Source organism: Sipha flava, unplaced genomic scaffold (genome assembly GCF_003268045.1).
Source record: "Sipha flava isolate LNK unplaced genomic scaffold, YSA_version1 333_pilon_pilon, whole genome shotgun sequence".
NCBI classification, from domain to species: Eukaryota; Metazoa; Arthropoda; class Insecta; order Hemiptera; family Aphididae; genus Sipha; species Sipha flava.
The window spans coordinates 220,964-235,622 of record NW_020273024.1 but is presented as its reverse complement, the minus strand read 5'-3'; the positions used below and the strand labels follow the sequence as shown (position 1 = coordinate 235,622).

The window sequence follows — 14,659 nt, the reverse complement described above, 5'->3', positions numbered from 1 at the left end:
AGATGACCTAAGTTGTGTCATTGTCTAGAATAATCTTCATATTAAGCTTGCGTTGATAGAAATTAATTGAGTCATATTAACTCAAATGAGTAGTGAACATCGATAAGAACAATCGGAGAATTAATTATCTTGTGCCAGTGGCATTGTTATCATAGGGCAAAGTGAGACTATGTCCAAGGGCCCTAGAACCTTAGGGGCCTTGGGATCTTTGAACAATTCTGGAACTCCATAATAAAGCAATACATATATTATAGAAAAATAAAATTTGCTATTGCTAAAAAACGTAAAATAGTATACATTTAATTCGTTGAGTATTAATAAATTATAATAAGTCTTTTAATTTAAATTAAATAATTAATTATAATAATAATAAAATCCGATAATTATTTTTTATAGTGATGAGCTAAATTTTCTTTTCACTTGTTATATTTTTTATTTATTTATGGTTACATAGTAAGTGTTAGAGCTCTACACGAGCCTGATTTTTAATGCCCAAGCCTGTCAAATATTTTGTTTACATAGATTTAGCCCGTCTAGCCTAATTCATCATAATGACAAATTAGCCCGGTCTAATTTATTTTAATATTTAAAAATATCACAACCAAGTCCAATATAACCTTGTTTTCTCCGTAAATTTGATATGCTTAATGTTTATTGTGTAATAAATGTTTTTTAAATTAAAATTGATAGTTTTTAATTAAATACATTTAATGTTATTTTGAATTAAAATTAAACTTAAATATTCATAAATTAATATATTTTTTTAACTATGAATCAAAATGGATAACGAATATTTATTTTAATTTATTTATGATAGTCTGTAACTGAAATATGTGATATCGTAAGCCCGGCCCATGCAAAACTCTAGTAAATATTCACATTTGATAGAATAGTATTACATGTTTATTTTTAATTTTCTTTTAAAGATAATATTAGTCAGTGGTCCTAATTTATAATTTATTTATTGCCCCGAGGCCCTATCATAACTAGCTACGCTACTGTCTTGTGTAGAAGTATAATAGCTATAATCTAATTTGAGTCTAGCACATTATTATGATAATAATTACGGAAAATCTTTATTAATAAAATATAAATCATTTTCAAACAATTTTCCATATGTATTTATAATAAAAATGAAAAATGTTTTTAATTTTTATTTTTTTTTAAAGTATGTTGCAGTTTAGAGCCTTATTAAACATTTGATTTTAGTTTTTATACATAACATTTCAATGAAAACGTTATTCAACGATTTATTAAAGTTTAAATTTTAAATTGTATATAATATTTAATACTTAAATATAATATTACCTAAATAAAATTCTCAAGCTGTATTATCAACAATAAAAATTACAAGTTATTTATTAGAGATGTAAGGTATATTCGAATAATCAAATTATTCGAATATTTGAATATTCAAACATTCGAATATCAGTATTTGGTGACGTAAATAGGTTATTGGAAGCCCGTGTACAAAGATTAATATGGGCCCTCTAAAAAAGTAAATAACCAGATAAATATTATCCTTATTATGGTTAGGTTATATTTATTGTTTACATATTACTTACTTGTAAGCAAACTAGCAACATTTAATTATAAACTTATCACATACCTATTGTACTTTGTACATTTTTTTAGGTAGGTACATTTAAATATTATAAAAGTATGATACTTTTATAGAATAATATTAAATTAAACAAAACAAAATATTACTCATGTTGTAATGATCACCACAAAATAAATTAATTCCATATTTATTACACTAGAAACACTTACCTATTTAATTACTTATTAAATAGTATGTAATATACAAATTTTTATTAATGCATAATATTATATAACATAATTTTGTTTCATTTGAATAATTCTTCAAATACTAATTATGAAGTATGAAAGATGCAACATTAATCAAATAAAAACATTGGAAGTATTTGAGAAAATTTTTCCTTCTTGACTTTAAATTTGCAAAGTTGTTTATTACTTTGTCAATTTCAAGTTCTGTGGTTTTTTCTCTTTCAATATTGAGAATTGCAATATTCGTAAGTCTGTCTTGTGAAGTTGAGTTTCTAAAATAATTTTTTATTAGTTTAAGCTTAGAAAAAGAACGTTCGGCAGAAGCGACTGTAACTGGAATAATCAGAAAAATTAAACAGCGTAAAAACGTCATGAAAAGATGATGCCAAGTCATGTTCGATTAAATAAACTGTTAGATCTTTAATATTATGTAACACAGATGTTGATTTATTAACACAAAGAAAATTTCTTAAACACAAAAGTTGATTTGTAATATCTGAACTTAACTCATTTTTATATTTTATGTGTAAATCGTAGGACGCTTTAATTATAATTTGTTCTTCTATTGTAGTAAGATTTATTGGTTTTAAAAAAGAAAACTCATCATTTATTGTTTTAAGACCTTTAAATCTTTCTTTAAGCTGAAACAATGCTGTGTCCACTGTGGGATAAAATACTTAAACTTTAAAATTCTTCACTCAAACATTTTTTACTATCGGACATTAGTATAGTATTTTAGTATTGTTTTTAATAGCACGTTTATTATAAACTGTTACTACTACGTGTTAATAAAAACATTAAATAATTTAATACTTAATACTAGGGATGGGTCGAACTAAAGTTTTCACAAACTCGAACCCGAACTCGAACATAATTTTTTTCTCGAACTCGAACTTGTTGGTACTTCAAACTATATTCGAACTTTCGACCTTTCGAACTTTGAAAAATTAAAACATTTAAAAGTTAAAACTTAAAAATGTGAGTCTTAACTAACTAGGTATGACAAACTAAAAAGTTTAATATTATAATAAAAGTAAAACTATTAAGTAATGTTATTATTTAAAACTTAAACCTTCGACGGAAAGATAACTTATCTAAGATAAGATTACTGTTAATTCGTTGGCTGGTACCGAATTGGTTCTCGAGCTACAACCCTGCGTACAGAATTGGTTCTCGTCTGAAAAAGGTATTTTATTAGGTATAGTCGAATTAGTTTCCGTTTATCTACGCACATTTTCCTTCTCATTTTTACAGGCTTAGGACTGTCAACTTTAAAGTAGGCTTGGTTAATAAGCGTTAATGTATGTTAAAAAAAAAATGATAAAAATATACAATTTTAAATCGTTGATTTGGAAGTCAACTTGTCATCACTTAGGTGTACGAAATACAAATAATAAAATATAATAAATACATTTTAAAACCACTGATTTGCAAATTTGAAGCTAACTTTCTTTAAATATTCAATTCTCGTAATCTTCTCATTAATGTACTCAGTCATACAATTTTTACAATAGTATTTGTTATTTCTTTCCTGTTTGCTAGTAATTTGCTAGTATCTAGTAATCTATATTATAACTATTATATTTCTATACTCTATCTTATCTTATGTATTTTAATACAAATACATAATCTAAAGCCACTTAGTAATCACTACTTGTACAGATATTGAAGTATAGGTAGGTATAATAAATAGTAATTTAAATAATAATCATTTATTAACCTATTTACTTTTAAGAATAATAAGAATATTCCATCAAACCTTAAGGCATTAAATAAAAGAGTTATTTTAAAAATATAGCCAAGAGTCAGACCTTAAATGTTATTTTAAATAATTCTCTTTTATCTTTTATCCTTATCTTATATAAGCCTTTAGTCATTATCTTTATCTTTAATCTAGATAAAATTATTGGTTATCTTTCCCAACACTGGTTGTTTTAAACAGACCACATCAAAACAAATATATATTTATTATAAAAATTTAAAACAGTATTGATGAATTGCAGATTTTTTTATTATTTGCATAATATATCTATGAAATAAATTACAAATGTGAATAGTGACTATCATTTATTCAATAACAGTGTTATTTAACAATTCATTATTATAGTTAACAGTGATTAAATTATTACAAGTAGATATCGATAAGAAGTGAGATATTCTACCCTAAGGGGGTTGAATGATCACATAATGGGTTTAGCGATATTTTCAATTTGTATTGTTTTTATATGGTTTTGATGTTGATGATCTTAAATGCTAACGGATCTTATTGTTGAACAGAATAATCCAAACGCATACAATCGATGAATTTTAGTAATCCCGTTTAATCCGCTCGTGCCACACTGCTATTATACAATTGTATATATTAGTACTTACAAAGAAATTTAACATATAAGGTGTAAAAAAATACTTTCAATTTTGAATTTGGGCCGCTTAACGTAAATCGTAATAGATAATGAGCGATTTTATAAGTTTGGTTAAGTATTATTTTCGTTTATAATAATCTATATAAACTTACTAGAGAAATCTACTGCTTTGATCGTACTTCTAGAATATTATTCTAGAATCGATTTGAAGCGACTCAAACACTCGTAAGCCGCATCTTCTTGACTCTCAAGTATCGTTTCACCGAAGCCAACGACCGTTAGTGCACAATGGTTTACCGTAAGTTGAATACCCGTAAAATCTTTTCCTGTAAGTATATGGATAATAATATTGTTTAATGTTACACTATGAATGTCTGTATGGAAATCGTACTAATCGTTAGTGAGCAACATTCAAAAAGTTCATAATCCAATATTAGCTCTTCTTCTCTGGCGATTTGATGCAAAAACAAAACATTCGATGGAACCATAAGCATGTCTATTTTTTTAATTTCCTGTGACATAATAACAATTGTACACATAAATCACGTTTTACATTGTACGTATCACTCGTATGCCATGGTTACGATTAGATAAAACAGATGTAATTACCTTCAATTTACGCAAACCAGGATTATTTGATAGTCGAAATCTTTCGACGAGATCGGCGTCTACAGAAGCAAATAATGATTTTTTGTCTTCATTGACGATAACCGATTCGTTTACAGATGACTCGTGATTTTCATTGCAATTAAGGCATTTTGAAATGACGATAGGACGATCATTATCGTATTCTTTAAGTGACGCTGGGTGACTTAAGACCTCATTGCACGTTTTAAATGCTGAATCTTTGTTAATTTTTATACACTCCGTTTCATCAGCTAAAGTAAATACTGGTGCGTCAACGACATCTGTGGTGTCCGGTTTCGAGTAGAATCCCGCAGACGTGAAAACACGTTCATCGTTGACTATCCCATTACCTTTGGGATTTATTTCAGAGACATATTTTGCCAAATCAACTTTACTACTGGTAAAATTTTTTTATTTTGTGATACATTTCAGTAGCGACTTGTCGTTTGCCAATTTTTTTATGCACACCATTGACTTCAATCGGTAAAAATGAACATTAATAATTTATCGAACATGAACAGAAATGTTATTTCAATCACTTACCCCTGACAGTGAATGACAATACAGTACACACAACCGAGTATGTGAACGTCCTGCTATCACCTTCTTTAAAAAACTGATATTTCGGAAGTATCCAATCTCGAGACCTACACAGTTCTTGCAGGGCGCCTATCGGATCAGATTTGAAATATGCTTCTAATTTATTTTCTCTGAGTTTTTGTCTGAAAATAAACATAATATTACGTATTTTTTCTATTTAATATCATTTTGTTTTTTATTTTTTATACTTAGGGTTGTTCCTAGTAGTATTGACGGTCTCTATTTGATCCTGTATTTGGACAGCAATTAATTTCTCATTGTAACCCGTGAGTGTATTAGTTACATTGCAGATGTTTTCCTTAGTGGATGTAGAATTCGCACTGTCCATTAAATTTACTTCGTGATCTATCTGGGTAGTCCTTGTAATCGATACGCAATTCATATTATCCTGATTGTTTTCCTTTAAATCTTTGCTCAGTCGAAGTGGCTGGACTTGGTTGGCTTCTGTAGTTTTGTGGCCAATACTATCAATGGCGGTGGCTACAGACAGCTTTTCATCGAATTCAGCCAATTCGTGTATTTGACTTTGCTGAACATTAATTGCACCAGAGATTTTTTGGATACCTTCATAAGAAAAAATTCTATTAAATAATATAAAGAAAAAACCTAAGAAATTTGTGAAAAATGTCAAAACGACGTCGGCGATAGTAGTAGTAGTATTTTCATCTATTTCAGTAAATTCCTCGCAACATTCGTTATCTTTGTTTTCACTCTTATCAGCTTCATTCAATTCGCTGATATCACTTTCGTTTCCATCAAACGATACTCCTGGACAATTTATAAATTCATCAGTTAATTTTGACATCAAAAAATTATTTTCAGTAACAAATTATTTGATTTTTCTCTGCATTGACTTACTTTCTTTGGTTAATTTCTCTGATGAATTTTGAAGGCGATCAATATTTAATTTGTTAATCGAATTATCTGAAAATAACGTTTGTTTGATATTGTTTTACCTTACAATGTACATTGATTTATAGATTTCGATAAATTATTTTTTTAAATCTATAATTGGTTACATACCTTCTAATTCTTTAACTCTACTTTGAAACTCTGAACACTTTTCTCTTAAATGGGACAACTCGTCGTCCTTGAACTTACTTTGAAATTGAAAATTAACTGCAAAAGTATATTATGCTATTATAGTACATTAGAAGTGGATATTATTTCTGTAATTTTAAGAGCTTTTAACAATCAGATACTTTTGATTTCGTTTATTTCTGACAATAATGTATTGATAGTCGCTTGCTGAACCTCGATTTTCATTTTAAGCTGAGCTATCATTTCACTATGATTCGAAATCATTGAATCCGGTTTAATCAATTGCGATCGATCTACAATGTTCAGAAGTCTATTTTCTCCTTTGCAGGTAGCAGATTGAATGTAATTATTATTCATCTTGAAATATATAAACTTACAAATTATAAAGTATATTTATAAAATATACAAGTATAGTAGCTCTACGGTTATTATGATAATAAGAAATCGAACTGATTGAATATTATATTAAAGCGTTGAAATTGTAAGTCAAGATACCGTGGTATTAAGTGCAAAACTAAATGCTGTAAAGAAATAACAAAGCTGTATTGTTTACTAAACAAATTTTATAAATCATACTTGTTTATATTTTTATTTATTGTATTTCGTTTGAACCAGTTAACAATTAGTTTTTATTTGATTTTTATTAAATACAAAACTCCACGAAATGTCATAACACTACTTTATTCTTATATATTTCAACTAGCGAGTAATTAGTAAATAGTAAAATAATTGGATCAACTCTTTAACCCCAAATGCAGATACTAATTTTTTTTGTTATAATAGCTTTGATTGTATCATTAGTCATTAAATATTACAAAAATGCTTTTTAATATCGTAACTATTCATTATATTTAATTTTTAATCGAAAATTGTATCGTATGTCTTTGCAATTAGCATATTTTTTTGAAAATTATGAAATATTTATAAATGTAATTTCTTTAATCTAATCGACTAATTCCTGAAAAGATAATTGGTGTTAGCAAGTTCGTAACACGAACTCAGTTAAATGTTTTCATAATTACTTTTCAGTTTTTTCAATTACTCGGGAAATGGTCAAAAATTAATAAAATATCTAGCTTCCTCTAAATATATTGGCTAGGTACCAGTTTTCGTATGTCTTTTATGACTGTTACGATTGGAGTAAACTTCTAATCGAAATCTTAAATATAGACATGAAAATAACCAGAAGGGCTTTTACCGAATTGGTTCCCAAGCTTCGTCCCCACGTGCCGAATTGGTTCCCGTTTAAAAAAGGTATTTTATTAGGTATAGTCGAATTGGTTCCCATTTAATTACGCCGCAAATTTTCCATCTCAATTTTACAGTTTTTTGACAGTCAACTTTAAAGTAGGCTTGGTTAACAATGTGCGTTAATGTGTGTTAAAAAAAAATGATAAAATATATACAATTTTAAATCGTTGATTCGGAAGTCAACTAGTCATCACTTAAGTGTACGAAATACAAATAATAAAATATAATAAATACATTTTAAAACCACTGATTTGCAAATTTGAAGCTAACTTTCTTTAAATATTCAATTCTCGTAAACTTCTCAGTCATACATATAACTGTCCAAGTATTTGTTATTTCTTTCCTGTTTGCTAGTAATTTGCTAGTATCTAGTAATCTATATTATATCTATTATATTTCTATACTCTATCTTATCGATATTATAATTGTGTCTATATGTCATACATATAGCTTTTAAAATTTTGTTTTTTGCTCTCAATGCACTGGCTCGCCTAATCTGTACACAAACGGGAACCAATTCGGCTATACCTAATAAAATACCTTTTTCAAACAGGAACCAATTCGGTTACTCCCAATCCGTTACCAGTATGTTTATATAATATTATACCATATACTTGCTATGGCACAACTAATCGATAATTTAGGTACTAATAACTTGTTAAAAAATACATCCGATCATTCTCTACTCTCAGGCGTTTTAAAGCTTAAGGTTTTATGGCTTCGTTTAAACATGGAAAAGGAACGCTTTGTTCAATATTCACAAGAATATACACATAAATTGATAATATTATTTCTAAATTTGGAAAAATAAAAACAAAGGGGATTAAACTTTGTTATTTAATTTTAAAAATTAACAATTTCATATATTTATAACTTCTAATTTGAATTAATAATTTACTTTTATTATTTTATAATTGTGTATTATCTTTTTGTATTTTCGAAATAATGACCCCCTCCAATTTGAGTTCTAGACCTGCGCCTGTCATATGTGCCATGCAGGGACCTAACGTTTTGCTTGTTGTAAGCAGTATCTCGTTCTAAGCGATGCTCGCTATAGTGATTTATAGTTTATACTGTATTAATAATAATTTAATTATGATATTGGAGTATTTTGCACAATTTTTATTTTTGTATTTTAATTGCCATGTCAAATAGTAAATATCACTGGCTTCAAATCCACTTCTTGTATGCCTTTATGCACCATAAGCCATATAATATTATTAATAAACGTTTTGTGTTGCGCGAAAACTTAAACGAATAATTTTTGTTACGTATTGTATTGTAGCATCGAATACTGATATTCGAATGATCGAATATTCGAATACTCGAATAATTCCCATCACTGGTACTTATACTATTTATTTGTACAAATCATATAGATTGAATTTCTTCTGTTTTATACTCATTTTTGATATTAATATGAAAGAAAAGAAAATACACATATCATATGGTATATAAATCATAAACATTTGTGTAATTTATTTTTTCCTTTGATACTACAAAAAAAGGGACCGAAAAAGTAAATATTAATTTTATTATAACTATCATTTCTTACTCAGTTTATAAAAATATGCCTTTTCATGAGTTATATTATAAGCTTAATATTATTAATCGTCTCAAAAAATTGCTGTTAAATGCAAGATCAAGTTTTTTTTAATTCTGTATTTATCAAATTGTTTACATTATTTAACCTTAATTTAATAATTAAAAAACAAAAAAAAATTTTAACTACTACTGTACTATTATAATAAAACAGTAGCATAATATGAATAATCTTAATACTCATAATGTAAAAATTAAAATTATAATTTGAGATTTCAAGTTCCAAACAAAACATCTGAAGAAGTACCAGCATTGTATTATAATATATAGTTGAAAACAAGTTTGTCTGTAAATGAATATACACGTAACAAATAAACTTGTTTCTTGTTTTCCTAGGGAATATACCTTGTATAAGTTATTCTAAGTAGGGAGTACAAATATAATCATATATATATATATATATATATATATATATATATTTAAATATAGTCAAATGAGGTATACTAACAAATAACAACTGTAATAATGTTTAATAATGGTTTAAAATTTTGTAATGTAATAGTAGCCGCTATTATTTAGTGAACCCCAACAAAAAGTGTGTAATCCGAAATTGGAAGTGTGCATTACGAATTTGAGAAGTGTGTTCCTACTAAATACTATTAAATATAACTACTATGAAGGTGTTCTTCAAGAAGTCAGTTTAGGCAAGATAGCTGATGAGGACTAAAATATATCTATTACATTTTAAATCCCACATTAAAATAGATATTTTTTTATAGTTTTCAGATGTATACCAAACATAAGTATATTTTCAGTTTAAAAAATATCAGATTGATAGTTACTGAATTATAATGAGCAATTTTATAAATAAAAAAAACTATTAATTAAAAATATTACCAACATTGTATTAAAAATTATAATCATATAAAAGTGGGATAGAGGGGACTCTGTATCATATCATAGTAAATTATAAAATGTGTAGTACGATTTTTTATTAATAATAGAAGCTGCGTAATAGTAACCATTTATAATTACCTATTATAGTATAAATAATTTTATATTTTATCAAGAAAAAAAACCGTTTTTAAACTTATTTTCCGAACATAATAATATGTGAAAATATTTTTACTATAGCTTACTACTATCATATGCTGATAAGCCAATGTTTATTTTATTTTTATTTTTAAATACATATATATTATTATTGTATATATTTTATGTACATAAAAGAAATATAAAAAACGTACAATAGAATATAACTTACGTCTATATATATGTATATATTTATAAGAAAATATAAAAAAAATCATATAAATTAGTAATATAAGAATGATATTTTTAACGTTATAATAATATAATAATATTTTAATATAATTATATTAGCTACGTATAAGCAAAATTTTTAGTGGTGATAATAGATCCCGCCTCAAATATTGTCAACTTAAATTTGAATACTAGCAAATTTCATTTCGATATTTAAATACTTGCATACCTATACATACGAGGGGCAAATGATGCACAATCGCCAATAACTCACAATCGTAATAAGATAAAGACTTCAAAATTAGATTCAAATACAACTATTGTTATTGTTTATAACTGAGAAGTACCCATTTGAACATGACTCGATTTGTTTCTAATCAGTGCGTGTCAGAATGGAGCCTAGTACTGACGTATTGTCAACGAAATTAAAACAACGAGCTGTGATTGAATTTTTAACCGCCGAAAATGTTAATCCGACAGACATTCATCGTCGCTTAAAAGCTGTTTACGATAGTAAAACTGTAGACCGAAGCACAGTATCTCATTGGATATCAAAATGTAAATTAGATGACCCTGGTAAAATGAATATTCTGGATAAACATTGCGATGGACGACCTGTAACTATTACGGATGAAAAACATCGAATTCAAGTGGACGAGCTCATCAAAAATGATCGTCGAATAACTCAAAACCGCATAGCTGATATTGTTGGGATGTCGCAAGAAAGAGTCGGGTTCATTATTCAGCAACTTGGCTATCGAAAAATTTGCGCTCGTTGGGTACCGAAAATGTTAACACAGGAAAACAAGAAAATTCGAGTTGAGTGTAGCCAAAAATTGTTGAATCGTTATCACCAAGAAGGAGAGCAGTTTCTCTTAAAAATTGTGACCGGTGACGAAACTTGGGTGCATCACTACGATCCAGAGGAAAAAAGACAGAGTATGGAATATCGTCTGTCACTTCTCCCCAGCTCAAAAAGTTCAAGGTTCAGCCTTCTGCAAGAAAGATTATGCTTACGATATTTTGGGATGAAAATCAAGTTCATCTAACGGATTATTTGGAAAAGAGGACAAGTATAAACTCAGCCCGATACATTGAGTCACTGAAAAAATTAAGGAAACGAGTGTGTCGCGTTCGTGGATCAACTGACACCATTTTGTTGCATCACGATAACGCTCGACCTCACACATCAAATGCAACCAGTACCGCTCTCAAACAGTTGAAATTCGAGGTTCTTCAACACCCACCGTATTCACCAGATTTGGCACCTTGTGATTTTCACTTCTTCCCAGACCTTAAGAGAGACTTCAAAGGCACCCATTTCACGTCGGACGAAGAAGTCAAGGAAGCAGTGAAGTCTTGGATAAAAAAGAGACCAGCTACATATTTCAGTGACGGTATGAAGAAACTTGTGACTCGTTGGGAGAAGTGTATATCTGTAAATGGTGATTATATTGAAAAATAAAGGTATTAATTTCTAGCTAAAGAAGTGTATTTTTATATATATTTTTTTCATTTCAATTATCTCTCTTCATTTTCGAAAAATTCATGATTGTGCATTACTTATCATTTGCCCCTCGTATATTATAATAAAAAAATTCCTCTTATTTACAAGGGTTAAAATGCTCACAATTAAACACTATTTTATTTTAAATACCGGCTCAGTCATGAATAATTGAAATAACAGTTTAAAATTATTGTTCAAAAATTATTATTATTTTTAAATTTAATGCAATAACATATTTATATCAAGTAATATGCGTATAATGTAAAAATATTTAAATTTGGCATAATTTATCACTCGACATTTTTACATTTATGCATGCATTTTAAGAAATAAGAATATAAAATTATAAATAGACATAAAATATTAGATATTATGGGTTTAGTATAATTCGTACTCGACTTCATGTTAATAGATAATTACTTCTATGATTATTGATATTGAAATATTTTTGTTAATTGTCTGAGAAACAAAAATATATAAACATTAAAAAATTAAAATTATTTAACATTACAAAAAGCATGCTTTATCAAAATTTTAAATTTTTCAAAACCCTTTCCGAAATTTTTCTTGCGTTCACCCCTTCAAAAATTAATATAAAATGTATAATTTTCAAAAGATTTTTTTATAGAAAATAAAAATTTATATGTTTTCTTAGATTGTTTTCAAAAATGACGATAGAATAATTTGGTTAGGTTAGCTCCTTGATAACATATCTTCGAATATGTCTTCATGCCTTATTCCTGAACAGTTTGGCTATCACTCAAATAAGTCTATTACCAATAGCTTAGTTTCTTGATAACTATCTTGATTATTCAATTGAAGGATCAGTCTAGGTCAGTAGTGTTCCTAAACCCTTTTATAGATAGGTGAACATTATACATGTATTTCACATTTATGTATTTTCTTAGAATGATATAAATAATAAATAAAAACAATTTGAAGAAAAGAAGGCCATGGGGGTGACTGCCCCGGACCTTCCCCTTAATTATTCAGTCAGTCTGTGAGTAGGTACAATCCACGACACACCGTGAATTACACTCCGCAACATTCTCCGCGATATATTCGGCAATTCCTCTGTAATTGTAACGCGTATCGATATTTGTTTTTCACATTAATGTACATACATATTTATGTAATATATTGTTTATTTTAATTAAATTAAATTGTGAATGATTTTTATTACCTAAATCCCACATAGCCTATGGTAATTATTATGGCTATTAAATAACGAGACATTCACCTTAAAAATATTTTATTTACATTTTTTCCCTTTTAAATATTCTCCTCCTAATTTAATACATCGCTCCATTCGTATTTTTCATTGATTGAAACAGTATTGGAAATTGTTTTCTTATAGTGCCTTAAAAATCTCTGTTGATTTTGTTTTACAGTTTCAACTACTCAAAATATATCTCTTTTAACGCATTTCATAATTTTGGAAAGAGCCTAAAGTCGCATGGAGTAAGATCTGGGGTAATGGGGAGTGTTGTAGCATTGGAATCCGATTTTTGGCCAGAAACTGTATTAATGCATTAATATAATATTAATATTTTAAACATTATGAGCCGGCGCGTTGCCTTGCTGCAAGATCCACAATTCGTTTTTTCATAATTCAGGACGCTTTCTTCTTACTCGTTGTTGGAGTATTGTCAAGCCTTGTAAATAATATTGTTGATTTATAATTTGTCTTTGAGGTACTCATTCAATCATAATTACTCCTAAAATCAAAAAATACGATCAAAATACCCTTTGATCAGGGCTTATTCTAAGGATTTTTACCTACTGCCCAAAAGCATTAAAAAGCTTGTTTTATGAATATTATTTAGATTATGACACCCACTCCCCAAATAAATTGTGTATTAATATTTTAGAATTTTGACCATCGCGTGATAAAATATTAAAAAAAAATGAGGATCTTTTCCGTTACACGTATACCACTATTTAAATTTAAATTTCATAGATTAATCAATCATCAAAGTAAAAAAGATTGTAAACTTACATAGTTATTAGTTATTAGGTACATAAATATTACACAGTATTACATAAATTTCAAATACTCAGTAAAACTTCTATCATTCTACAAGGAAAATTATATTTTTGTAAGTTGCCCATATTCATAAAGTCAACTGCCCTTTTGATTTTTTCTATTACCCAATTTGGGTCGTATTGCCCTTTAGAATAAGACCTGCCTTTTATTTTTATTTGCTCATTCGAACTTTTTTTATTTTTGATGAAACGAAAGTTTTCCAATACAGGACTACATCTTAGTTTCAGGATCGTATTAGAAAATCCAAGTTTCATCAAATGTAATCATCCTTTTCTACAAATTTGGTTCACTTCTCATCCGTCCGAGAATGCCTGTGCAAATTTGTCGACTATCATATTTTTGTACTTGAGAGAGGTTTTTAGGAACCATTTTAGCGCAAAATGTTGTCATGTTAAATTGATTATGGAACATTTTTCTAACAGTTCATATTCCTTATTAACTATTCCTATTAACTTATTCCATATTATGATCCATATTAAATGTTTCAGCTATTATTTTAATGCTCAGTCGCTGATCTTTTCGTATGATATTGATTTTTTAAATGTTATCGTCAAGTTTTGACAAGCATGGACGATCAGCACGTTGGTTGTCTTTAATTTCATTACGACCTTCAAAAAATGGTTTATA

At 27.8% G+C, this 14,659-nt stretch overlaps 1 long non-coding RNA gene across 1 annotated transcript; it reads right to left on the bottom strand.

Annotated features, from left to right (window-relative positions):
- Positions 1 to 5,189: 5,189 nt before the first annotated feature.
- Positions 5,190 to 5,625, bottom strand: LOC112687180. Its single transcript, XR_003148942.1, has 3 exons — positions 5,570 to 5,625; positions 5,325 to 5,503; positions 5,190 to 5,255 (listed from the first exon to the last, which is right to left on the bottom strand). It is a non-coding gene; the product is annotated as an uncharacterized LOC112687180 (long non-coding RNA).
- Positions 5,626 to 14,659: the final 9,034 nt, after the last annotated feature.